At 46.1% G+C, this 13,060-nt stretch overlaps 1 long non-coding RNA gene across 2 annotated transcripts in view; it reads right to left on the reverse strand.

The window, feature by feature from the left end:
* Window positions 1-5,578: 5,578 nt before the first annotated feature.
* The window catches only part of LOC137521473 (uncharacterized), an 86,124-nt gene continuing 78,642 nt past the window's right edge, over window positions 5,579-13,060 (reverse strand). For both annotated transcript variants that reach the window (XR_011022132.1, XR_011022133.1), the window contains exon 5: window positions 5,579-5,622. This is a non-coding gene — a long non-coding RNA (uncharacterized lncRNA). The remainder of the gene's footprint in view (window positions 5,623-13,060) is intronic.

Raw genomic sequence — 13,060 nt, forward strand, 5'->3', positions numbered from 1 at the left:
ATCTGCATTGAAATGAAACAAATCTGATTGGCTGTGTGTGGCTCCATCCCCTTTTCTGAATTTGAACCCCAGTCACCCAATAACCAACTGTACCAGGTTTGAGGCCTGTGCCATTAAGAGTTCAAGAATGGTAGCAATTAAATATTCCCCTTGAAAAGCAACAGGTGAAGTTTGATTCACTTTTGTAGGTGAGCTTTGGGGTCCTTGGCATCAATAATTTGTATATTCCCATAGAAATTAAACAAATCAGATAGTCTGTTTGTGGCTCCGCCCCTCTCCAGCATTTGAACCCCAGTCACCCAATGACCAACTGTAGCAGGTTTGAGGCATCTGCTATTAACAGTGTAAAAATGGCAGCAATTTAAATATTCCACTTGAAAATCAACAGGTGAATTTTGATTGGCTATTATAGGCTCCACCCACTTCCCTTACTATTAATCTCAGTCACTCAGTGACCATCTGGGCAAAGTTTGGGAACCCTGAAATAAACAGTGTAAGAAAGGCTGCAGTTTACACTTTCCCAGTGAAAATTGTTTTTGGCTCCACCCACTTTTTGTAACCTGGACACAAAGTCACTACTCAATGCCCAAGTTTGTGAGTTTTGGGGTCCCTGGCATCAATAATTTGTATTTTCCCATGAAATGAAACAAATCTGATTCACTGTTTGTGGTTCTGTCCCCTTTTCTGAATTTGAACCCCAGTGACCCATGACCAACTGTACCAGGTTTGAGGCTTGTGCCATTAACAGTGCAAGAATGGCAGCAATTTTAATATTCTCCTTGAAAAGTGACATGTGATTTATGATTGGCATGTTTAGGCTCCACCCACTTTTCTGAATATTAATCCCAGTCACCCAGTAACCAGCTATGCTAAGTTTGAGAACCCTGCCATTAATAGTGAAGAAGGGCTGCAGTTTACAATTTCCCAGAAAAATCTGTTTTTAACTCCACCCACTTTTTGTAACCTTGACACACAGTCACTACTCAATGGCCAACCAAGTTTGTGAGCTTTTGGGTTCCTGGCATCAAAATTGTGCTAATGGAAGCAGTTTATCCAGCAAAGAAATCTGGCAGTTTTTGGCCCTGCCCCTTTACTGAATTTGAACCCCAAACACTTAACGACTGACTGTAGCAGGTTTGAGGCCTCTGCTATTAACAGTGTGAGAATGGCTGCAGTTTCAATATTCCCCTTGAAAAACAATAGGTGAATTTTGATTGGCTCTTGTAGGCTCCACCTACTTTTCCGAATATTAATCCTAGTCACCCAGTGACCAACTGTGTGAAGTTTGAGAACCCTGCCATTAACAGTGTAAGAAAAGCTGCAGTTTACATTTCCCCATGTAAAAAGTTAGTTGTTTTTTGGCTCCGCCCACTATTTGTAATCTTGACGTACAGTCACTTAATGACCAAGTGTATGAGCTTTGGGGTCTTTGGCATCAATAAGTTGCATTTTACCATTGAAATTAAACAAATCTGATTGGCTGTTTTTGGCCCGCTCCCTTCAGAATTTAAACTCCCAGTGACTGACTGTAGCAGATGTTAGGCCTCTGCCACTAACAGTGTAAGAATGGTAGCAATGTGAATATTCCCCTTGAAAATCAATAGGTACATTTTGATTGGCTGTTGTAGGCTCCACTCACATTTCTGAATATTCATCCCAGTCACCCAGTGGCCAATTGTGTTAAGTTTGGGAACCCTGAAATGTTAAAAATGAAGTTGTTGGCACCGCCCACTTTTTCTAACCTTGACATACAGTCACTCAATTATCAAGTTTATCAGCTTTGGGGTCCTTGGTATCAATACTTTCTATATTCCCATTGAAAAATAAACAAATCTGTCTGTTTGTGGCTTCGCCCCCTTCCTGAATTTGGACCCTAGTCACCCAGTGACCAACTGTACCAGGTTTGAGGCATCTGCTATTACCAGTATAAAAGAATGGTAGCAGATGAAATATTCCCTTTGAAAATCAAAAGGTTAATTTTTTTTGGCTGTTGTAGGCTCCACCCACCTTCCAAAATCTTAATCTGTCACCCAATGACCAACTGTGCAAAGTTTGAGAACCCTGCCATTAATGGTGCAAGAATGGCTGCAGTTTATATTTTCCCAGTAAAAGTTGTTTTGGCTCCACCCACTTTTTGTAACTTTGACACACCGTCACTCAATGACCACGTTTGTGAGCTGTCAGGTTCCTGACATCAAATTTGTGTGACTGGAAGCAGTTTATCCACCAAGGAAATCTGATTGGCTGTATGTGGCCCCGCCCCTTTAGTGAATTTGGACCCCAGTCACCAATGACCGACTGTAGCAAGTTTGAAGCCTCTGCCATTAAAAGTGTAAATATAGCAGCAGTTTAAATATTCCCCTTGAAAATCAACAGGGGAATTTTGATTGGCTGTTGTAGGCTCCACCTACTTTCCTGAATATTAATCTCAGTCACCCAGTGACCTAGTGTGCAAAGTTTGAAAACCCTGCAAGTGTAAGAATGGCTGCAGTTGAGATTTTCCCATTTAAAATGAATGGCTGAAATTTGATTGGCTGTTTTATGTTCCGCCCACTTTTCCTGGATTTGTAACCTCGGTCACCAAGTGACCAACTGTGCCAAGTGTGGGGACTCTGGCTTGATTACTGTGAGAATGGCAGCCTTTTACATTTTTTCCATTGACTTGAATGGGTGGAATCTGATTTCTGTTTGTAGCTCCGCCCAGGTGTGCAGGGGGGACACGAGACCCCCAGAACGTATCATCCCAGGTAGTAAGGGATCTGCATACCAAGTTTAATTTAAATCGGTCAAGCCGTTTTTGCGTGATTGCGGCACACACACACACACGCACACGCACGCACGCACGCACGCACGCACACACACACACCACACACACGCACACACACACACGCACACACACACACAATTTTATATATATAGATATCAGATCTGGTGATAGGGAGCATTAAATGTTTTGCATGCTGCATACTGGTTTTCTTTTATACAGTAATTGAATTGGTCAAACAAAATCATAGAACTTGTATACTGGATTAAGAGAAAAATACTTGACACCAGGGCAGAGATAACAAGTTCAATAAGTTATCATTATTCTGTATGGAAGTTTGTTAAATTCAATTAAAAAAGATTTGGTAGGGTAGGGAGGGAGGGGTTTCATCATCAAATCATCAAAATGAATGTTTTACCTAGATTGGTGTTTTGTATGTCCATGATTCCAGTTTGTGTGCCTGCAGCTTTCTTTAGGTCCTTGAAATCAATTCTTATTAGATTTGTTTGGCAGAGAAGATCCTCGAGGTTAGCTTATGGGACTTTGATTCGCCCTAAAGAGAAAGGGGGGTTGGGGCTAGGGATGCTCACTGCATTCCGTGGAATTCTGTTTTCCGCGATTCCGGTCAGAAATTGGCAATTCCGTTCCGCCGCATGGGAACGGAATTGCTATACCGTTTCGACGGAATTCCGGAATTGCTATGCGTAATTCCGTCGGAATGCGGATTTTTTTAAGCCAATCACAAGGAAAACCCTAGAAGAAGCTTAAAGTGAAAACAACAAGATTTCTGCATAAAAAAAATCGGATTTTCAGCACCAATTAGAGGCTTAACAAAAACAAACCAACAGGATTTCTGCATGAAAATCAGAATTATTTCAGCACCAATTGTAATTGTAATGACCGCCGTGGAACCACCTCTAGGTCCCATAGCCTACTCGACAACTCCTGCTGCTCCAAACCAAACTTATAATGACCGCCGCGGAACCACCTCTAGGTCCCATGGCTTACGCGACAACTCCTGCTGCAAAAAAAAAAAAAGACCGGTGGAACAGCCACTACGCCCCATGACCTACGATTTATCAAAAACGAGGCTTCAATTGAGATCACTGAAATTTTATAGTCAGAACGCGGAATTCCACGGAATTCCGCAAAATTCCGACGTAATGTAACGGTTACGGATTTCAACGCGGACAGAATTCCGCAATTCCGCGGAATCAGAAATTGCACTTTCCGATCATCCCTAGTTGGGGCTTTCTGATCTAAGAATATATTATAGAGCTTGTGTTTTGGTAAGACTTTTTGATTGGACATATGGGGAAGTGTAAAGAGTTGGGTCAAAATTGAAAAGGATTTGGTAGGAATAGATTTGGCAAGGGTTTTTTGGCTTCCAGAGATATGTAGAGACTTACCAAAATGGACTCCTTGGATTAGGAATGTGTTCAAGGTTTGGGATTTGATTAATAAAAGTGTGGTTGGTCTGAGGGAATTTCTCTATTGTCATCTCTTGCGGGATTTTCTTTTTTTCTGCCTGGTAAAGAGAGAATGTTTTTTGGATTATGGGGGGATGGAGGTGGAGTAACTTTGGGGGATGTTTTGAATAATGGAAATATTAAGACTTTGGATAGGTTACGTGAGTAATATGCTCAATGTCCGTTTGATTTCTGGAGACATGCACAGTTGAAGCATTTTTTGGAGGAGAAGAAGAGAGTTTTTAGTTTTAAAATGGAGTTATCTGAGTTTGAAAAACTTTTTGTATTGGAGGCTTCACCTTCGCAAGAGCTGATTTTGATGAGAGGTAGGGACTTTCCAGATTATTTGACTGGGTGGGAGGAGGACGCTGGCATCTCTTTGAGTAATAGTCAAAAAAGGAAAATATATATTTTGACGCATGCTACTTCCGTTAGTTCTAGAATAAAATAAACTAACTTTAAATTATTAACTAGATGGTATAGAACGCCAGATAGGTTGGCTGTAATGTTTCAGGAGGTTAGTGATAGATGCTGGAGGGGTTGTGGGGCAAAAGGTACATTGATGCATCTGGTGTGGGAGTGTCCGGTTATTTCAAGTTTTTGGAATGGTGTGTTGGAATGTATTGGGAGACTGTGTGAGGAATGTAGTGATTGGGATCCTGTGAAAGTGTTGTTGCATGAAACAGCTGTATCTGTTTAGATATACGAGATTGCTTGCTCCTAAACTATTAATAGCATTAAAAAGCTTAATTCCTGTAAAATGGAGATGCCAGGGTTCTCCTACTCTTAAAGAATGGATTGACAGAGTAAATATGGTTATGAATATGGAGAATCAGATTGCTTTACAACAAGATAGGCTGGAGGTTTTTAATATTAAATGGGGAAAATGGAGTGAGTTTCAGGACACGGTGGAATATGGGAATATGGTGGAGATGTAGGGGCGTAGTCTCTTGAAGAATAAGTAGAGTGTATTTTGTAGGATGAGAGTTCTTTTGTGTGCTATATTGTGGATTAGATATGGTGAGGATTCTCCGTGTGGATTGGGAGGAGGGTGGGGGTTGTTTTTGGGTTAATTTGGTTTTGTATTTACTTTGTAAATTTTGAAGAAATGAGGAAGAGAGTATTTTATTTGCTTGCTTGAATTGGTGATTATAGATGGAAATGTCCTCTTTCCTTTAATAAATTATATATATAAAAACAAATATTCTGTATGGTAGTTAGAAAACCAGAAATAGAAGCCCTGGAGCCCAGTGAAATTAATCTTCACACTTCAATGTTTAACCTTTAAAATCAATTGGAGAACATGAGATTCCATAAAGGTCCTATTTACGATTAGTTCTTTTTTCCTGTAGGTTCACTTTAAAAAATGGCATCCATACACTTTTCAATCTAAATTAGATAGGAAAAAAACAATAATAAAGTATTTACAAATAAAAATGTCACCCGAAAGAAGACAATAAAACACATCACAGTAATTTTGGTGACTGAACAGTGGAACAATTATTCAGATATGTCATGTTATTAGTCAGTTAGCATTAATATACATAAAACAACACGTTAATGTCAAGTACTGATGTTTTATTGACTGTATTCATTGTTTTCTACTCAGTTGTACAGTTAAGAATTTAGATCTTAAATTTAATTTGCTGCCAATTTACTTAATAGCTATTATGCAACTAATGAATGGTTGTAAGGGGAAATGCATTGCATCTGAGGACACATTACAGTAGACTTTTAGAACCATTTTTCTTTTTAATTACAAAACGTTTTACTTCTTTATTCCACTGAAAACTGATGCAGCAGGCTGCATATTTATTTATTTATGTATTTTAGTATTTATATAGCGCCAACATATTATGCAGCGCTGTACAGAGTATATTGTCACTAACTGTCCCTCAGAGGGGCTCACAATCTAATCCCTGCCCCAGTCATATGTCTATGTATGTATTGTTTAGTGTATGTATCATAGTCTAGGGCCAATTTAGGGGGAAGCCAATTAAATTATCTGTATGTTTTTTGGATGTGGGAGGAAACCGGAGTGCACAGAGGAAACCCACACAGGCATGGAGAGCACATACAAACTCCTTGCAGATCTTGACCTGGCTGGGCGTGTGGCAGCAGTAGTAGGCCATGGCACCTAGTGGTGGTACCACGGCTGTAAATAAAAACAGCAGGAGAATCCAAAAAGCGATCATAAATTCCACATTGTGTCCAATACACAACTGGGACAGCACAGTTTTAAACCCAGGCACCTCAATTTTTTTTAACAACAACATAGCTATTTTTGGGCATAATAGCTATTGGTGCATGGCAGCAGTGCCTTAGACCATGGATTCTAGTGGTGGATTCACAGTCATCACGAGGGAAATGCAACAGGAGGAGGAGTAGTAGCATGTGGCAGCAGGCAGCATAATAGGCCATGGCACCTAATGGTCGTACCACAGCACAAATAAATCAAAACAACCGTGAGGTTCCAGGAAGCAGTCATACCGCTGACACAACTCTGACAGCACATTTTTCATCCCATACACCTCAAAAACATTTTTTTACAACAGTATAGCTATTTTTGTTAGGATAGTAGCTAGTGGCACATGGCACCTTATTCTGTGAACCCTGGCAGTGGGAACACAGACAGCATGAGGTAAATGCAGCAGGAATAGCAATAGCGTGAGTCAGCAGAAAGCAAGACCATGGCACCTAGCAGTGGTACCACAGCACAAACAAAACAACCATAAGTTTCCAGAAAGCAGTCGTACAGCCACAGTTGGGGCCTCCCCACAACTCGGACAGCAGTTTTCATCCCAGTCATCTCAAAAAATATATTTTTTTAAACAGCACATCAGAGCTATTTTCACACACATCAGCGTGGGGCAGCTGCAGTGTGTAGGTTAGGCAATGGCACCTGGCGGTGGTACCACAGCAAAAATAAAATGAACCAGGCCTAATTAGCAGGAGGTTGTGGTGTCGAAGGTTAGTCTGCCATAGCACTATTCCCAGCCACCTTATGTCCCCTTCTTGTCGACAGCAGGGGCCAGGAACTCGCCTTCAACCCAAGCCTGGCTCATCTTGAGGAAGGTGAGTCTGTCCACAGACTGTATGGACAGATGAGAGCGCTTCTCTGTGACCATGCCACCGGCTGCACTGAAGCCTCTCTCAGACAGCACACTGAAAGGGGGGCCTCCATGGGACCCACGGGGGCCTCAGTGTCAAGCTCGCTGAAGGATCCCATGTTGTCTGCCACCATGCAGGTCAGACGCTGGTACTGACTAGAGGAGGATGCTGCTGCCTAGTCAGACTCAGCAGATCTCCTGCGCGCCTGCTGCTGGCAGTAGGCACTGTATGCTGTGTTCGCTGGACAGTGACGGGGAGGTGCAAGGCTGGGGTAAGCCTTCCTCCAGTCTGCGAAAAAGGGCCTCTTGCAACTCCCTTGTTCGACACTCAGGGTCTCCAAGCTTGCATGAATTGACCCAGCTTCCCCTTCAGCTGTGGGTCCAGAGTCATGGTGATCCAGATGTCCTCCCTCTGCCGCATTGGGATCACCCTGCGGTCCCTGCGCAGACAGCGCAGCATATGCTCTGCCATAGGGAAGAGGTGCACCGCAGCAGACACATCGTCGTCATCCCCCCGAGATGACATGCCTGTCCTCCTCTTCTGCCTGCTGAGCATCGTCATGTCTTCTCCACCCTTGCACCACTACAGCAGTGCTTTACTGTTACCCCTCTTCAGCAAGTTCAGGGACCACCAGTTCCTCCTCCACCGCACCAACTGCAAGTCCTTCTCCTCCTCATCCTGAGAGGTGAACTGTGCAGCTGCCTGCTGATCCAGCTGGGTCAGGGCTGCCTCCCCCTCTTCCAGCAGATCAAACATGGACCTGTCCAGCAGGCAAACCATGGGCACCCACTCGCAGATGGATGCCCACTCCCGGCTCACCTTATTGGTTCCCTGCAGGAAGGGAGCCAACACCAAGCACATCTGCTGCATCTGCCCCCAATCTGCATTCGGAATGACCTAGAGATGTGTGGTGCCAGAGACGTCAATGATGTAGAAGGTAACAGCCCTCCTGTGCTGGCACAGCTGCTCCAACATCGCCAAGGTGGAGTTCCAGTGAGTCGGTACATCAATGACAAGACAATGTTGTGGCAGGCCCTCACGCTGCTGCAGGTCGGCCAGGATTGCTGAGGCAGTGGCGGAGCTGCGGAAATGGCGAACAATTTTCCATGTCGCTTCCAGCAGATGGCCCATGCCATGGTAGGTAGAAACCTCTGCACCACCAGGTTCAGGACGTGGGCCAAACAGGGCATGTGGGTGAAGTCTCCCCTTCGGAGACCCGCCAGCAGGTTGGCCCCATTTTTGGAAACCACCAATCTGACTCTGAGGCCTCTGGTGGTCAGCCACCTCTGCTTCTGCTCCCTGAGGGTAGCCAGAATGTTGGCGGCTGTCAGCTTCTCCTTTCCCTGCTGCATCTGGCCTGACCTTGCAGGCTAGTGTTGCTGCTGCAGCTGCTGATGTGCCAGTTTCTGCTGCTGCTGAGGCCTTGCCCCCTTCCACCAAGGTGACCCAGTGCACGGTGAAGGGCAGAAAGTGGTCTGTCCCAAACCGGCTGCTCCAAGAGTCCATGGTGACATGGACCCACTTGCCCGCGGCTTGATCGAGCGAACGGGCCACGTTTGCCACCAAAAATTGGTGCAGTGTTGGGATTGCCATGTGTAAGAAGTAGTGGCAGCCGGGGATACAACACTCAAGTATCCCATACTATAGGAGCGCACGCATGTCACCCCCCCCCCTCCCCATGCACAAGGGAGTATGACAGGAGCTGGGAGCACATGACCTGGGCAAGCAACCCATTCAGCATCCAGATTCACCTGTGGCCAGGAAGAAGAGCCTTGGTCACACCCGGAAAGGCGTCACTGAGCAGGTTCTGCCACTTGCCTGCACAGGAAGATGATGAGGAAATAGTGGATGGAGCAGAGCAGGCCACTGAAGACTGACTACCCTCAGCAATCTCAATTTCGGCAGGAGTTCTGGAGGGTGCACTGGAGGAAGCAGTGCATTTATGCATTCATGCTTCTGCTGCTGGATAATAAGGAGAGCGGGATGCTGCTGCTGCTGCTGAAGGCTGTGCAGTAGCTCTTCTGCTCTGACCACTGCCAGCTTCCTTCAGCCTCTCGAACTCCTGGAAATCCCTATAGTGGTGAATCCACAAGTGGCTCTGGAAGCCTGTAGTACTCATTATGACCTCTGCTGAGAGGGGTTTTGCAGGAATTGCACACTACTAAACTGAAATCCATGGTAGACACATGGAAAAATTGCCATAATGGGGATGTGAACAACCCTTACGGCTTGAAGGGGTGCCTGTCTCCCTCTGGTTGGGGGTTTCCTGGTGGTGGTGGCTGAAGCAGTGGGATGTGGCTCCTGTCTTCCTTGCCTACTGCTGGCCCTGCCCCTGGCCCCCATGCTGCACCTTTCTGCCAGAGCCTCCTCCTCCAAGCTGCCTTCGGGGAAAAACTCTGGCATGTATGGACGATCCTGCACAGCATCATCAAAATCCTCTTCCCCAAAAAGCTCCTCTGACCCCCCAACCACCTCTTCAGCCTCAACATCCCCTGGCTCTGGCTCCTCCACTTCCAAACCCCCCTGACTGACAGGCCTCAGCATCTCCTCCACAACGGCCCTTAAGGTGCTCGTGGATGCTGAACTGAACAAGAGTGGGCTTTCGTCCAGTGAGGGCTGGCTGGCCGCTGGCTAAAGATGGCCCGAACCTCCGATTTTCGGTTCACGAACCGGGTTCACGAACTTCCGCAAAAGTTTGGTTCGCGTGAACCGCAATAGACTTCAATGGAGTGGCGAACTTTGAAAACTAGAAACACTTATGCTGGCCACAAAAGTGATGGAAAATATGTTTCAAGGGGTCTAACACCTGGAGGGGGTCATGGATGAGTGGGATAGACACCAAAACTCCCGGGGAAAAATATGGATTTGATGCAAAGCAGCGTTTTATGGACAGAAATCACATTCAATGCTAAATTGCAGGCCTAAAGTGCTTTAAAACAACTTGCATGTGTATACATCAATCAGGGAGTGTAATTAGTATTAGAGTACTGCTTCACACTGACACATCAAACTCACTGTGTAACGCACCACAAACAGCTGTTTGTGTAGTGACGGCTGTGCTGGACTGGTGCACACCATGGCGAGAGTGCAGGGCGTGGCGGTTTTCAAGCCCATATGGTCGCCGGGCTGTGGTAGCTCAATGATAGAACAACAGTGACTGCCCAGCTGATCAAATTTGGTCTGTCTTCAATGAAGCAACAACCTTATTATCTTGGGTGTGCCCTCCCTCCCCTGAGACACTCATATTGCCGTCGGTCATTGCTTTATTGTGATACGCAAGCCCTTCACTGTGGCAAGGTAATGATCATGAAAGGAAATTGACACATGTACATGCCTTTTGTTTTCTTGTTGCAGCTGCAGCGCAGCCAGAAAAATTAGGCAGGCATGTACACGCACAGCAGCGGCCTTAAAAATTCTGGGATCCACCTGGAGTCCTGGAGCCTGTTGGTGGTGGCGGAGAAGGCAGTCAACCGGCCTGCGGGCAGAGGTGCTGTGTGGGGAGTTACTTAGTCTTGGGGCAGGCAGTCACATGGCGTGCAGGCAGAGATGCTGTGTGTGGGGACTGACTGTACTTCGGTCGAGGGCCGCACAAAATCACGACAGCGCAACCTCGAACAGACCTGCCAGGTGGCCTGCCTCTGCCTTTTGTTTTGTCCATATTGGGGGGGATGAAGTGAAAGGTATGCACTGACTTATACAATTTTCAGTCAGTTACACAGGTGCAGTTAACAGGTATGCACGGAGTGGTATATTACACTGCGTGCACTCACTTAGGTAGGTGGGTGCACTGTGAACAACAGGTAGGTATATGCAGTGATGGGTAATTATTACAATGTGCACCTGTCACACACAGACAGGTACCGGACAGGCACAGTGACACTGCATGCGCTCACATAGGTAGATGTGTGCACTGTGAACAACAGGTAGGTATATGCAGTGATGGGTATTACAGTGTGCACCTGGCACTGGCACAGTAGTAATTATACCACCAAGGGGCCAAAGGCCAGCTGTGACTGACTGACAGGGCTGTATATAATACAAGTGGGCCGCACAAAAAAAATAGATCACAAGAACAAGATTAGCTCTCAAAAGAGCTGCTGAGGGGTGCTTTTCTAGGAATAAGAATCAGCAAGGAGCAAGCTAAGAAACCTACAAGAGCCTAACTAAGCTTTCCCTATAAGTCTCTGCACAGACAGCAGCTATTCCTTCTCTAATTACTGCAGGCACACGAGTGAGTCCAATGCCTGACGCTGCCTGCCTTTTATAAGGGGGGAGGGCCTCCAGGAGGGAGTGTAGCCTGAATGGCTACAATGTGCCTGCTGACACTCCTGATGCACTATGGGGGCGAACCGAACTTCTGGAAAAGTTTGCGGTTCTCCACGACCGCGAACCCCGGAAGTTCACCGGTAACCTTTCGCGGGCAAACCGTTCGGGCCATCTCTACCTGTGGGGTCGACGTGATCTCAAGTGGGGGCCTCTACTTCTGCTGTTGACTGATCACAGTCAGAGCTGGGACAAGGTCCTTCAGCACCCAAGGCTGAGACACCAAAGTGCGCCCCTCCATCCCTCCCCCCAGCTGTCACACACTGATCGCTACTAGACTAAGAGGCGCCCCAGGGCCCCCAACCTCCCTAATACCTTAATCTCTAGTTATCTGACTTGCAGTCACTGCCATGTATCCCCTTTTCCTATTTCTTTCTGCTTCAAACACAATTGGGAATGACAACTGAATGAATTGTGCGCCCCCTCCTACACTGCGCCCTGAGGCTGGAGCCTCTCCAGCCTATGCCTCGGCCCGGCCCTGATCACAGTGGAGGTCTGTGTGGAGCCGGTGGCTCTGCCATCAGCTCCACGACAGCCTCTACCTGCCTCTTGTAAATGGCCCAACGACCCTGGCCAAAGATGGGTGCAAACCACTGCTCCTCTGCACCGCGCATCTCAGCTCCCTCCCCCACAGCTGAGCACTCAGTGGCTGGCAGCCGACCAGCCACAGACCTGGCGGCATTGGCACTGCTTTTCCTGCTGCCTCTGCCCCTGCAGACATTGTACAATACAATATTATACAAATAAAAAAACATGGTTTGTAAAGGGGGAAAAGTGTTTTTCTAATGAAATATGTGTGGTGACTGGTTAGTGGTGATGGTGGTGACAGACACATTCAAATGTTTTTGTTTTTTTGTTTATTTTTAAACAGACAATATAGAATATATACCACTAGTACACTACTCTATATAGACACAGTAATGATCTAACTGAGATGCACTTCACTATACGTACACGGCCAGTGAGTGAAGGACAAGAACAAGTCAAGTCACTAAGCTGAACTGACTGCTTAAATGAAACTCTGAAAGTAAAACTTCAACACACACTAAAGGTGAAGAGGAAGAGTGACACTAAGAATGTCACCCTCACACTACAGGCAGCAGCTGCAGGATAACAGTGAGAGACACAGATGCTGCCTGGCTGATAGTATTGTAGTACTGCTAGTCTAAAGGTAGCCATACACTGGTCGATTCGATTTGCCATTATATCGACCAACTGCCAACTGACAGATCCCTATCTGATCAAATCTGATCAGAGAGGGATCGTATGGCTGCCTTTACTGCAAACAGATTGTGAATCGATTTCAGCCTGAAACCGATCACAATCTGTTGGGCTGCTCCTGCCGCCTGCCCCCCCCCCCCCCCCCCCCGTATACATTACCTGAAGCTGGCTC

The sequence above is a fragment of the Hyperolius riggenbachi genome, chromosome 6 (assembly GCF_040937935.1).
Source record: "Hyperolius riggenbachi isolate aHypRig1 chromosome 6, aHypRig1.pri, whole genome shotgun sequence".
Taxonomy (NCBI): domain Eukaryota; kingdom Metazoa; phylum Chordata; class Amphibia; order Anura; family Hyperoliidae; genus Hyperolius; species Hyperolius riggenbachi.